Below are 13494 nucleotides of genomic sequence, written 5' to 3' on the forward strand. Positions count from 1 at the left end.
GGGAGATTCTGGAAACCACCTATGAAGGCACGAAGAAAGTGAAAGACACCAAGTTACAAATGCTGACCACTCGGTTTGAGGAGCTCAAAATGAGTGAGGATGAGTCTTTTGACTCTTTCTATGGGAAGCTAAATGAGGTGGTTGTCAGTAAGTTCAACTTGGGGGAGAAAACGGAGGACTCAAAGATTGTAAGGAAGATCCTTCGATCATTGCCGGAAAGTTTTCGTGCTAAAGTGACAGCAATTGAAGAGAGCAAGGACCTTGATGACATCAAAGTACAGGAGCTGGTTGGTTCTCTGCAGACTTATGAGATGTCGCAGCCCAATCAACGGAAGAGTAAATCTTTTGCTCTAAAGACCATTAATGAGAAGGTGGAAGATCAAGACTCATCGGGAGAAGATGTGGTTGACAAAGATGTTGCATACCTTGTCAAAAATTTCAGAAAGTTCTTGAAATTCAAAAATAATGGCAAATTTGATGATAAAAGAAAATTCCAAAGTTTTGGAAGGGAGAAGAGGGAATTCAAAAAGAAAGATGGAAAAGAATCCCAACCCACACAAGGTGTCACTTGTTTCGAATGTAACGGGCATGGATACTTTAAGAAGGAATGTCCGAATTATTTGAAATCGAAAGGTAAAGTGTATGCCACGACCTTGAGTGACTCGGATTCGTCTGACTCAGAATCTGAAGAGAGCTGTGATGGAGAGGGGAACTATTCAGCTTTTATGACTATTGCTCATGTTGAGTCTTCAGATGAGTTGAATCTGCTTGTACAAGACCTTGGAAAACATAGTGATGATGAATCACTAGGAATTGTTGAAGAATCAGATGCTGAAGAAGATGAAAGCACGGCAAATCTTCAAGAAAATTATAACTCACTCTTGGAGAAGTCAGGTGAGTACACAAGGGTGGCCAAGGCTGCTGTGAGAAAAATGAAGAAGGCTGAGGAGGACTACAAAAGTCTCCTAATCCGATATAGGGAGGCCAAATGTGAGATAGAAACACTGAATGGTGAGTTGTCCGAAACTTACACAAAAGTGAGATTTCTTGAGAATGAGGTTGTGCAAGCGAATGCTAAAATAGAGAGGGTCACCACCAAGAAGCTAGATGATGTTATATCATCTCAAAAGAACTTTTCAGACAAATCCGGATTGGGATATACCGGAGGAAGTAGTTCATCTGGAAATGTCACTAAAGAAGTGAAGTTTGTAAAGGCCAAAGATCTAGTTGTAGTTGACCTTACTGGTGAGAAGCTCGAGGTGGAGGAGAAGAAGAATGTGGTGAACCAACGAATGCTGAATCCCCGTAATCAGTCTGTGGGCAGGTCTGAATCTCGTGCCAAGTCACGTCCACGACCACAAAGAGGTCCTAGAGGAACTTATGTGTGCCATTATTGCGGACTTCAAGGGCATACTCGACTAAATTGCCAAAAGCTGAGAGCAAAGAACAGTGCAACTCCTCAAAGGTCAGGAGGACCCAGAAATGATAGGAGAATTTGGGCAGGTGATCAATCTAGAGATCAAAATGGAGATCCCGGAATGATGAACGTGATGAAGATGATTGGTGCATTCACCAACTGCTTGGAAAGCTTCTCACGAAGGTTTGAAAGCCCTAACTCCCGTACCCAATCCTATAAGGAAATCACCCCAAACGCAAGTGACGTGTGGGTGAAAAAGGGTACTCATGCATAAGCATTACAACATGTCCATGCATTAATACTTCCTATGCTTTGTGACAATGTTTGTTTGGTTTGCTTGCTGTTTTTGATGTTGGTTGTTTGCTTTTCTACTTGTGAATATTTTTAATTTTGTTTTATCAATCTTTTTGTTTCTTGTGTCAAAAATTCAAAAATCACATAAAAAAATTAGAAAATCAAAAAGCTTGATTGACTTTGTTGAGTTTTGTCTCAAAACTTGTTTTGTCTTGTACCTTTGTGCTAATGGTTTTGTGCATTTTCGAGCATTGCTTGTTTTCATGCACTTATATCACTGTGGGAAAAATCTTGAAATCTATGTTATTGTTGTAAATAGATCTTCAAACTTGTCATGAATGATTAGTGAATGGTTATGTTGATCTTGAGACATGCATAGACTTGTGTCTATATATCTTCCCACTCTTTATTTTTGTTTTGCTAAAAAGAGCTCACCAAATGTAAATCTCCAAATGAAAAGAGATATTGAGCTGCAAAAGCCTGTCGCACATTCTAGTAGTCGACTAGGAAAAAGGGTAAGCGACCTTATATTAAAGTGAATGTTTATTCAAAAAGCCAAAGGCTTGTTCATTAAAGTGAAATGTCAAATATCACTCTCACAATGAGAGGTGATTGCCTCAAAAGATCAAAAAGATCAAATGTTATGATTAAAAGTGGAGTAAAATGTAAAGCTCCAAGTCATGTTATCAAGTTTTGTGGGAGGTCATATATACATATTTCTATAATTGAGATAGGTCACATGATCTAGTGCTAATTGTGTATGCATTGGTCGAATCGATCATTGAAGCTTCACATTAGACAAAGGACTATCTCATTGTTGATATCCACACACAACACACAAGTTTATGTTTAATAAATGCCATAATCATTTGTGTGATTGTACTTGATGAAATGTGTTTTCACATGCTCAATCTTTGTTAATTCAAGCACAAAAAGATTTTTGAGTGTTTTAGGTGTTTTTGGAAAGTATTTTGTTTTGAAAAATCTGAAAATTTCAAAAATCCTATTTTGCCCTGTTTTGGCGGCTCAGTCGCGGGTATGTCAAGTCGCGAGCCTCAGTCGCATCTTCGCTGGTCATTTTTGGCGACTTGTTCGCGAGTGGAAGGTCCAGTCGCGAGGTTCACTCAGAGATTTTCGCAGCTCAGCTCGCGACTCACTCGCGGGTAGACCTTCCAGTCGCGAAAAACACTTAGAAAATTTTTTCAAATTTTTGTTCTTGAGTGCTTTGGCAGCTTGAGCTGGTGACTGTGTGGCGACTTAATCAAGTCGCGAAAAACACGTGTTTTGCAGAAACAGAAGCAGTTTTTAAACCTCTTTTCAGTTTTCCCTCGAACTTTTGTGACTGTTCATCTTCTCTCTAAACTATCTTCCTTCCAAACACTTCGTGAATCCATTTTCAAACCTCATTGGTGCTTCATTTCTTATCCAAATCATCAAGAAAAGGTATGGGTTTTGCTTTCTCAATCTCATTTTCCTTTTTCCTGCATATTTTTGTTACCGTTTGGACTGATATTGCGTTCGAAATACTTCTCTCTTTGTGTAATGGGTATGGCGTGTCTTGTTTGATATTGTTCTCACCTGTTTTCATGCTGAGCGGTCACAATGTGTTTTTCATTGTTCTGATATTTGCCTATTATTGAGTCTGAAAATCTTTTCTTAAATGGGTTTGGTGTCTATTTGACTTACTCATTTCACTTGCTTAAGTATTGATGTTGGTGTTTGGTATTGGTTACTGAGTTTTTATGATAACATAATGTATGTCTCTCAACCATGTGCTCTAGTGTGGATGATTGGTTTCTTCATGTTGAAATATTTTCCCCTTGTTCATATCTCTGGTGGAGTGATTTATGTTATCTGTTCTAAATGTTCGAATGCTGTATCTGTTTGCATATCATGGTCATGATAACCTGTCTCATTGAGAGTTTTGTTAGTTGTGTTGTCTATCTATGTCTTGGTGCACTATCACCATTTTGCTGCACCTGTTATTTTGTGCTTCTTTGTATTGTTGGAAGTTTGGTTGAGTCTGCACTATCTTTAGTTTGTGTTTATATATTGAAATTTTGTTTACACTGAATCTTGTTGACAATTATCTTGTGTGGTATTGTTGTTTGGCTCTTTGCTGTGGGCCTGTTCTCTTGCAGATGTCTCGTCGATCTTCTAGGGGTAAAGACATTGTTGCTGACGAACCAGCAACACCAGTTGCTAAAAGGACTCGACTATCATCTCAGGCATCTCAAGATCCCAATGAGGATAGGTTCAGACTTCCGCTTAACTCACACGTCTACTCAAACGTGTTTGACAAGTCAACCACTATAGTGGAACGGGTGGTAGAGTTCAACACCTTAGGGACCACTTTCATCCCTCGAATCTTTGAGAAACGAGATTGGGCAAACTTGTTCGGGAACTTTGATGATCCAATGGATGAGCTGGTCAAAGAATACTTCTCCAATGCAACTGATCTTGGACCTGAACTCATTTTCTGGGTCAGAGGAACAGAGTTTAGTGTTACCCCAGACTCCATCGCAGATCTTCTCGGCATCACCAGACCTCAGAATGTGAATATAACTCCTTACGATGAATGAAATCCAGAAGTTGGAGAAATTTTACAAATCCTAGGATACGATCATGAAGTATCCAGTGCAGGAACATCCATCAGCACCGCAAAGTTTGCACCTGAGCTGACCACACTAAAGTTGATCATGTTCACCAATCTCTACCCACTGTCCAACACTACATTCATCAATCTTGGGAGAGCTCTATTTCTTTGTGACCTTATTACAGGAGCCCCCATTGATATATGTGCTCACATCTACTACACCTTGAGGAAGTCCGCGTGTCGATCTGCAGCTCGAGAAGTTATTCCATTTTGCAGTCTCATCATGAAGCTCATTCTTCGTGAAGGCATTATTCCTCCTGCAGATGGAAAAATGTTGACTCGTCAACGTCCCATTTCCTTGTTCACTCTTCAAGCTAGCAGAAGTCACTCCTCTAAATCACCAAGGAGTGCTCACATCTCTCCGGTTACTCCATCTGCCCCTGACTCAGAGACACTTGCACATACCACATTTACATCACGTGCTGTTCCTGAAGCTTCACCGGCTAGTATTCCGCAAGCACAGACTGCTCCTCATACTGATAGAGTCGGCAGTGTACTTGAGCATATTCAGAAACGCGTTGATGAGCTTGTGGCACTTCTCTACTCCACAAACAACCATGTCCAAATGCGTCTCGAGACTATGGAGAATCAGCTAGATGATATTCAACGAAAGTTGGACGAGAGCCTTTAGCTATTCATGACAAAAAGGGGGAGAGCATTCAGTAAGGGGGAGAAAAGTTCAAAGGGAAGTGTGCATAGTGATAGGGGGAGTACACACATACTTTTGTCATACTTTTGTTTTTAGTCTTATCCTCTAAACTTATGGTTTTAGGTTTATGTTTGTTGGGTACTATTTAGTGTTTTTATGGTTTTGATACACTGTGTTTTGGTGTATAGTTGTTTCTAACTCATTACTTATACTCTTGGTTTAAACTTTAATATATTTTGATGATGTTATTCAGGATGTTTTTGTGTTTGTACCTATGTGCTTCTGTAAGCTTTTAGGGTTAATGTTTTATGCATAGTTTGTAGGCTTTATGGTATGTACCTTGCTTAATGCAGCCTTTATGCTATGTTGAAATCAGTACTTTAATCTAAATGTTCTGCATTTTGGTTTATGTACTGTCACTCTTGTGCCCTTGTAGGATTGTTCCTAGATGCATATGCCTTGTGTGTTATGCATTGGTTGAGTGTTGAGCATACAAGTGTCTTGCCTTGTGCTTGTTAACTTGTATGTCCTTGTGTTCATTCCAAGTGTGAATGAGCACTGTGATCACTACCTTGTGGTGTTCTCTTGGTTGATCAAGCCATGGCTTGTTTCTTAACTCCATCTTTGCTTGATCACATATTGCCTGTTTCATATGCATTTATAATTTTCTGCTTACAATGATCATGGTGTATTGTTGTGTTTCAGGAGTATTATGTTCATATGATTCAAGTGCTTCACAGCTTCTAGAGTTAGGTGTGAGTGAGTTTTGTTCAACTGTTCCCAACTCACATGTTAAGTCTAGAGTCTGTTTTAGGGTTTTGTCATGGAATAGCCAAATGGGGAGATTGTAAGGTTGAATTTATTCAACCATCTAATTGGCTTTATTCCGTGCCAAATTTGCTTGTAATTCAGCATTTAGTAATCCTGTATTTAGGTGGGTTTGTTGTAAGGGTAGTGACTGAGATAGAGTGAAGATTGCTCAAGAGTGTGCAAGAAAACAGAGACTCGCGGTTGGGACTCGCGGGTGACTCGCGGCTAAAAGCCGCCAGAAGCAGCACACGTGCCAAGCATGCTGGAAGATGAACAGTCATGCTACCTGGAGCACTACAAGACAAAACAGGACAACTGGCCATACGGTTAACTCGCGACTGGATCTCGCGACTTAGTCAAGCCGCGAGCCACCTCTGTTTTGTAAAACCTGACGTTTCACATTCCTCTCCCACTCCAGTATAAATACCCCTTTTACCCACGATTGAAAGAGAGCTTCCAGAGAGAATTTTGAGAGAGAAACCCTAAAGAAAAAATCAGATTGTTTCACCCACAATCTCTACCTTAGAGTCTCTTCAAATTCCTCAACTCTCTTCCTCTCCATTGTCAAATCCTTGAGAGGCATTATACCAAACCTGGTTCTCACCATCATCATCACTGTGAGACAATTGTTTGGATTTCTGGGAAGCAGTTAGGAATGAACCAATCTTCATTGGTTGATGCTACAGTCTAGTAGCGGAATCCGGGAAGTTAGAAAAGAAAAAGGTTCGGCGCAACCTCGTTGGAGCAAGAAGCTTGGAGGGCTTAGGTGCACTGGGTAGATTAGGCTTGGAGGGTCTATTGCTGTCCTTGTATCCCAACTGTATTTTCTAGTGGATTGTTTACCGCTTGGAGGGCGGCAGAGAGGTTTTTGGCCGAGGACTTCGGTTTCCTCTTCGATAACACATCGCATGTTGTCTTTGTGTTTGCATCTTCCTTCCTCTCTATCTTTGCCTTTTTATTATCTGCTGTGGTTTTATTTTGTTATGGCTTAGATAGTTTTTAACCAATTTCATATTATAGCATGTGTTAAGTTTCCGCACACTAGTTGTTTGACATATTGCTTGTATTGGTTAAGTTGTAATTTGGGGGTCTAAACGTTCAAAGGTGTTTTGTACACGTTTTTGAACTTTCAAGATCTAATTTAATGGTCAAAATCTCAGTATGTTGGGTAACCACATGTAGTGTTGAGGGAACACATATTCTCTAGATAGAATTCCTAATCTCTTTCATAGAGACACAAAATATCTCCTTGAGATGAGTTTAATAGGAACTGATTATTCAAAGCTAGCCACTTTAGTAAAGAGTTACTAAAGTTTCTATTTATTGAAATTAGATTTCATAAATATGAATAACTAAAAGATTAAACCTGGGATTTAAGGAATAAAATAGTTGTTTACAAAGTGATAGTTTGTTATGACTTTGTTCACTATGGATATTTCATGGAGGGGTCAAATGATATTATATTAGAGTCTTGGGATATAATTTATTAATAAGGCCTAGAATGCAATTATATTTCCATAGTGGTACTTTTTATATAATTAATGATAACTTTGGGTTTGTCAAGAATTGACAAATAAGTCTAAAGCCCATTGGAGTTAGAGCCTTATTAGTTCCTTTGGTCCCATCCCAAGCCATACACTCAAACCCAATTAGGCTGGCCTAAAAGGCTAACCTAATTAGATAATCAATTTTTATTTAATAAGAGTTATTAAATAAAGTAACTACTAAGGACAGTTAAAAAAGTACGTATAATTAAAAGAAGAGAAAAATAGTTTTTCTCTGCAAGTATCTTTTGAATACACCTTCCTTTCAAAAAATCAACGTATTTAAGAACTGATTGAGAGATCACTCATCTTGGGTACCATGTTGAATTGGGATGAAGATTGAAGGTATTCTCAAGTCTTGTTTTTGAATTTTACTGCATCAAGGTATGCTTTCTCTTCTTTGTTCTAGAATTCAAGGTTATGTGTCATCTCTCATGAATGAAGTAAATCATTTTGTTTCTTCCGTTGTGGGTTTTGTATGAGAAGGAAAACCAGTTTTTCCAACAGTTATATATCTTGACAGTAATTTGGATTGATTGAATTGATGTATTTTCAAGATTCATAAGGAATATTAGGAGAAAGGGGATGCAAGTTTAGGTTTGATGTGATGGTTGTGATAGTGATGTAGGGAAGAGAGGGGTTGGAAATTTAGGAAACATAATATATTCATAAAAAAAAGAATACATAATACAAATGACGGGAGGAACAGAGGACCTGATGTAGTTTTCGTGAAAGTCAAGGTGTTTTGCTAATTCAATTGGGTAGAATATTGAAAACTACGAAGAGAAGCTTTTGAAGGCATTGACATGGAGAGAGGTCTTTTTTTTTTTAATTTTTTTTTATTATTATTAAAGAAAATAAAGCATAAATAAATAACTAGATAATATTAGTGATGTGGAAATTATTGGAGTCTGCAAAGATTATGTGTTACAACCTAAGGAAATCAACCACTGGTCAAATTAATGGAGATATATTCCATTTTTTGGGGATAGATTTACATTAATAGAGTTATTATATAGTTTGTTAAGAGTATCTAAAAATTCTCTAATTAGGTGATAATTTAAGTCTCCTTTAAGTATACTGGTTGTATGGCACCAAACAACTAAATTTAATTTAAAAAAAAAAGAAATTTAATAAATTTTCCACAATTTGGTGCTATAAAATCAAAAGAATTAAATCAAATTAAAATATATAAGTAAAAAATGCTGATGTGGAAAATTGTGGAGAGGTCAACCAAAAGTCAAAGGCTTTGGTTATAATAATAACTAGTCGCTAACTCGTGCGATGCACGGGAAAACTATTAGAAAATAATAAAGCATGCATATATTAAACTGATGTCACAGGAAATTCAGCCACATAGAAGTAATATATAAATCTCTTAAAACCTAAACCTAAACATAAGGACTAAATATATAAACAAACTAACCTTACAAAAGCTGAACTTTATAAGCTAAAATCTATACATTGCATTGTAGATCTTAAATGCTTTAGGGCTTCCTACGTCTGGAGAGAGAGAGTTTGCAGAAACCGTGACTTTATATTTCTTAACTTGAGAGAGGGGTAAGGTTGCTAGGGTTTTGTAGATCTTGAATACTTTAGGGCTTCCTACGTTTGGAGAAAGAGAGAGTTTGCAGAAACCGTGGCTTTATATTTCTTAACTTGAGAGAGGGGTAAGGTTGCTAGGGTTTTGTAGATCTTGAATACTTTAGGGCTTCCTACGTCTGGAGAAAGAGAGAGTTTGCAGAAACCGTTGCTTTATATTTCTTAACTTGAGAGATGGGTAAGGTTGCTAGGGTTTTGAGGAGTTATAATTTTTATTTATTTTTTATTTTTTATGCTGACGTGGAAAATTGTGGTGCCAGCAAAGGTTTCGGTTTTATATATATATATAGACTAGTCGCTAACCCGTGCGATGCACGGGAAAGCTACTGAAAATGAGATCAACTCTAAAATTAGAATCATTTTGCAAGTTAGACTACAAAATTATGTAAAAGAATTAATTTCATGTTACAGTCAGTTTTTTTATTGGTAGCAGAATCACTTGCATGATCGAATTTGGTCTCAATGGATTAAGTGCAAATCCTTCATCAAGACATTCAAGTATTAGGATAAATGATGTGTTTTTGATAGGTAAAAATTAAGATAAAAAAACAATTACACATATACACAAAACAAAAACAAAAACAAAAAAAAAAAAAAATTGTTTACCAAAGAACCTCAAATATGTAAAATTTGCCAAAAAGATGCATCACATATTAATGCATAAACACGTCTACATAAATTTTGAATAAAAGTGCAGCAACATTAGAATCAACCTTTAGGCTTCTTCACTATTTCAAGTGGCTCCTAAACAATGTCATATTTACTTCTTAGTTCTATTCATCATTCTACAATATAAAAAGTCACAATCAACACGTATGCATCTCATAAAATCCATAAGCAAGTTTTTGTTTTTTGTTTTTTAATTTTCCTTCACCCTTCCCAGTTTGACTAAAGAGAAACCGAAGTGAATAAAAAAAGTTTATAAGTTAAAGCTAAAAAGTTAAAGTTTACTTCTTTATGGTGTTTCACACAGAGTAGATACAAAACCATGTCTTTTTTATAAGAGTTCAAGTTAATTTCAAAACACAAACAGGTCCAGTTCAATATGACGTAGCAAGAACCTTTGAGAATGAAACTACAACATACTTCAAATAATGATGAAATTGCCCATTTCCGTAATCTGACTCTCTTCCCTACAAATAAGAGGACTCTTAATGTTGAAAGAATTTCCTCTTCTTTTAGTGGGTAAAACAATAAGATCAAAAGTATTATGTGTAACAAATATTATCATATTAAAGTGAAAATAAATTGGTTAAGCAGAGATATTCAGCTGACACAGATGTATCTACATCTTCTGCATCATTAAGATATCAAGACCCTTTTAGAGATGATCATACAAACAAAGATGGAATGTCACCATGATACCTGAAAACAAAGATATACAAAATGCTAAGCACACTGCAAAAGTACAATAAAATATAAAGGTAACAGAAATACCTTGAAAATCTGTTTTTTATTTTAAATATTCTTCTTCTGTAGCATATGATCTATATCAAGAACCAAGTATAGCTTCTTATGGTGTAATAAATCTGCTTATTTCAAATTGACAATTTCAGCATTGTGAAGCCGTAGTCCCAGCAAATAATGTTTAAGCTTAAATGAATTACTATTTAAAAAAGAAAAAAGAAAAAAAAAAAGATCATCACTATACTTTATGATTCTATTATTCTTGAATAGGAATAGATTTATAAGTTCAAAATTGATTTACATCTCTCCAGTTGTAATTTAAAAAATAGTTTCATATTAGGGGAATATTACTTAGTGAATGAGCAGTGACACTGTATTGCATTATGCAGAGAAGCATAACCAAAATTCATAACTCCACTAAATAGTCTTATCTCAAAGAAGGTTACCTTATGAATGTAACCCAATGCCACACCAGATTTGGCCAGCAACCTTTGCCCACAAAATTTACATGTTGTCATCTTGCAATTCTTGAAATCTTCAAACTTCAAACTGGTCATCCAAATATCTCTTTTTATTACCAATGAAACCCATCATCAGAATTTATCTTTACCTACCAAAATAAATAAATAAATAAAAATAGATTGGTTAAACTCCATTTGTTCCAACAAAAATACCTTCATTTAGTTCCATTAATGTAACAGTTCCTCATGCAAAGAGCCATCCCAAAGCTATAATAAAGCCGTGCAAAAGAATCATATTGATATCTGTAACCATAAGGCATAAACTACATCTTCTTATATGAATTAATAAGTACAGCAAGTAAAAAACATATAAAGAAGAAATCATACAGATTAAAGAGGAAATTCAAAGTCCATAGTTCATCCAGATTAATCCAACATCATTCAAAGCAAAAACCTTCCTCTAATAGAGGGAAAAACAAAAACAAAAAGTCGACCATGAAACAAAATTGATGAAAATCTTCAATTGGGTAGTCAAAATTCTATGGAGAGTGAAGCAGAAAATCTGAACCACAAATGAGAAGGAAAACAGCCTCAACTTAAAACACAAAATTCCTATATCAAAACCAATACACCCATAATACCCAAACCTAAATCACATTTAACGCTCAATAAAGGGACAAGAAAAAAACTTTACCTGCAGCAGTTCCAGCCATCTGATAGTGGCGGTAGACTGGTGGTGACAGCCTTCTAAACTCTCTCCGCACCCTTACGAAGTCTCAGGAAAAAGCACAATACGGTAGCGTGACAGTGTGAACATCAAAGGGAAGGAAAAAAAAATTGAGCCACCCAAATTACACAAAAAAACTCTCACTTAGAAGGAGAAGAAGATTAAGAAAGAAAATCCCAAGTATTACAACTGAAAGGGGAAAACGCAATGATGGCTAAATACAATAATGTAAATGTAAAGTAAAAACAAAAAAGTGTATAGGAAAAGAATTAAGCTTGCAACATTTACCTACTGGATCTGTGGCGACTTTCCCTTCAGTCATAAAGGCTTTTGCAGAAGCATGCAATTTTCTTTTCAACAAATAATCATGAATGTAAACATCAAGCCTACCACAAGAAAAGGAAACCCAGCCAAAAAAACATAAATTCAGTAAATTTAGCACAGCAAAAATGAGTTGGAACCCACTGAAACAAAATTCAGAGTGTACATACATCTTATCCGCTTCCCAATTACTCTGTTCCATGTTATTTCGAAGTTAGAACACAAAAACCAAAGAATGAAGAATCAATAACTGTTACCGCCTGCAAGTAAGCCATCCTTAGCATCAGATCCCTCATAAAAACAGCATAATACAAACCTGTTTGGTTCCCAAGAAACCACAATAAAAGAAATTCTAAAAAGCGGTTTTCAGCATGCCAGTTTGAACTTCTTTTCTAGTGGTTTCTTGGGAACCAAACGGAGTGAAACCAATTAACTGAATCACATAATTCTTTTAAACTGTTAACGATAAAAATAAATTAATAAATAAAAACTATACCTCATAAAACCCTAACTTGTACTAAATCTTTCAAACCAGAAATTCAAACCCAAAAAAAATATATATATATAAGAAATTGTTAATTCCGCAGAGTAATGAATTTTGCGATCTGAAATCCTTACATGGTGATATAAGAGTAATGAATTTGCGTGCACTGTTATTATTGTAATAATGATTTCGGCAATCTGTTCTCGGGAAAGTGACGAAAGTTCATTGATGAAGTTGAAGTAGAACCGCTACAGCTTTCACCTTCTCCAGCTGGTCGATTTAAATTCTCAGAGATGGACTATGCTGAAAGGCAGGACTCTGTTCTTGCAGGACTCTGTTCTTTATCTTTGCCGGCTGGAGAAGGTGGAGTCATTGAGTTGTGGGAGAGGAGGACCGACGGTGGTCTGGGTTTTGGTTTCAGAATATCGGGTTAGGGTATTTGGTTTGAGAAAGGGGAGTATATATATTTAATAAAAAGAAATAAATCAGATTTAAAAATTAAAAAAAAAATGCTGATGTGGAAAATTGTGGTAGCTTCAAAAGTTTCGGTTTTATATATATATATATAGATAATAATAATAATAATAATAATAATAATAATAATAATAATTTAAACATTTAATTTTGAGATGGTTGAAATGGGCCTATCAATCATACTCTTCTTTTTTTTTAGTAAACTAATCATACTTGTAGGGGGGGAGGGGTGAATGTAAGGTCAGTCCATAAACCAAAGCTCGAGAAGTTAACTTGAGGGATGGGCCCGACCCAAGGTATGGTTATAGATAAAACATCCCAAGTGGAAGGAAAGCATCCAGGCTTGCAACCGTGGAGATCCGAGTTGGCTACCTCTCCTAAGACTCATAACTGAGGTGACAACTAGAGCCTTCTCCCTAAGGTAGCCAGGGAATCTCAAATAGTGCTTCCCTTAGTCAGCTAGGATCTCATACTTTCCAAATATACCTTAAAGGACACGATAGAGAAAAGGCAGAGCCCAATGAAACAGTCACCTCTGCATTAATGAAACCCCTAACCTAATGTCAGTCACATTCAATACTAAATGACTAGCCCAAATAGTGGAAGCACCCTCAAAAGTCCTTCTACATGATCACTAAGTGGTAGTGC

The 13494-nt window shown here is 36.4% G+C and overlaps 1 long non-coding RNA gene across 2 annotated transcripts; it reads right to left on the reverse strand.

The window, feature by feature from the left end:
- Positions 1-10225: 10225 nt before the first annotated feature.
- On the reverse strand, positions 10226-12654 carry LOC126706506 (uncharacterized). 2 transcript variants are annotated; one of them, XR_007648615.1, is made up of 6 exons: positions 12507-12654; positions 12059-12148; positions 11535-11953; positions 11054-11143; positions 10826-10946; positions 10226-10337 (listed from the first exon to the last, which is right to left on the reverse strand). It is a non-coding gene; the product is annotated as an uncharacterized LOC126706506 (long non-coding RNA). The 2 variants fall into 2 exon arrangements; XR_007648614.1 differs by lacking the exon at positions 11054-11143 and having other exon boundaries at positions 10227-10337; positions 10826-10989.
- Positions 12655-13494: the final 840 nt, after the last annotated feature.

Source organism: Quercus robur, chromosome 2, assembly GCF_932294415.1.
Source record: "Quercus robur chromosome 2, dhQueRobu3.1, whole genome shotgun sequence".
Taxonomy (NCBI): domain Eukaryota; kingdom Viridiplantae; phylum Streptophyta; class Magnoliopsida; order Fagales; family Fagaceae; genus Quercus; species Quercus robur.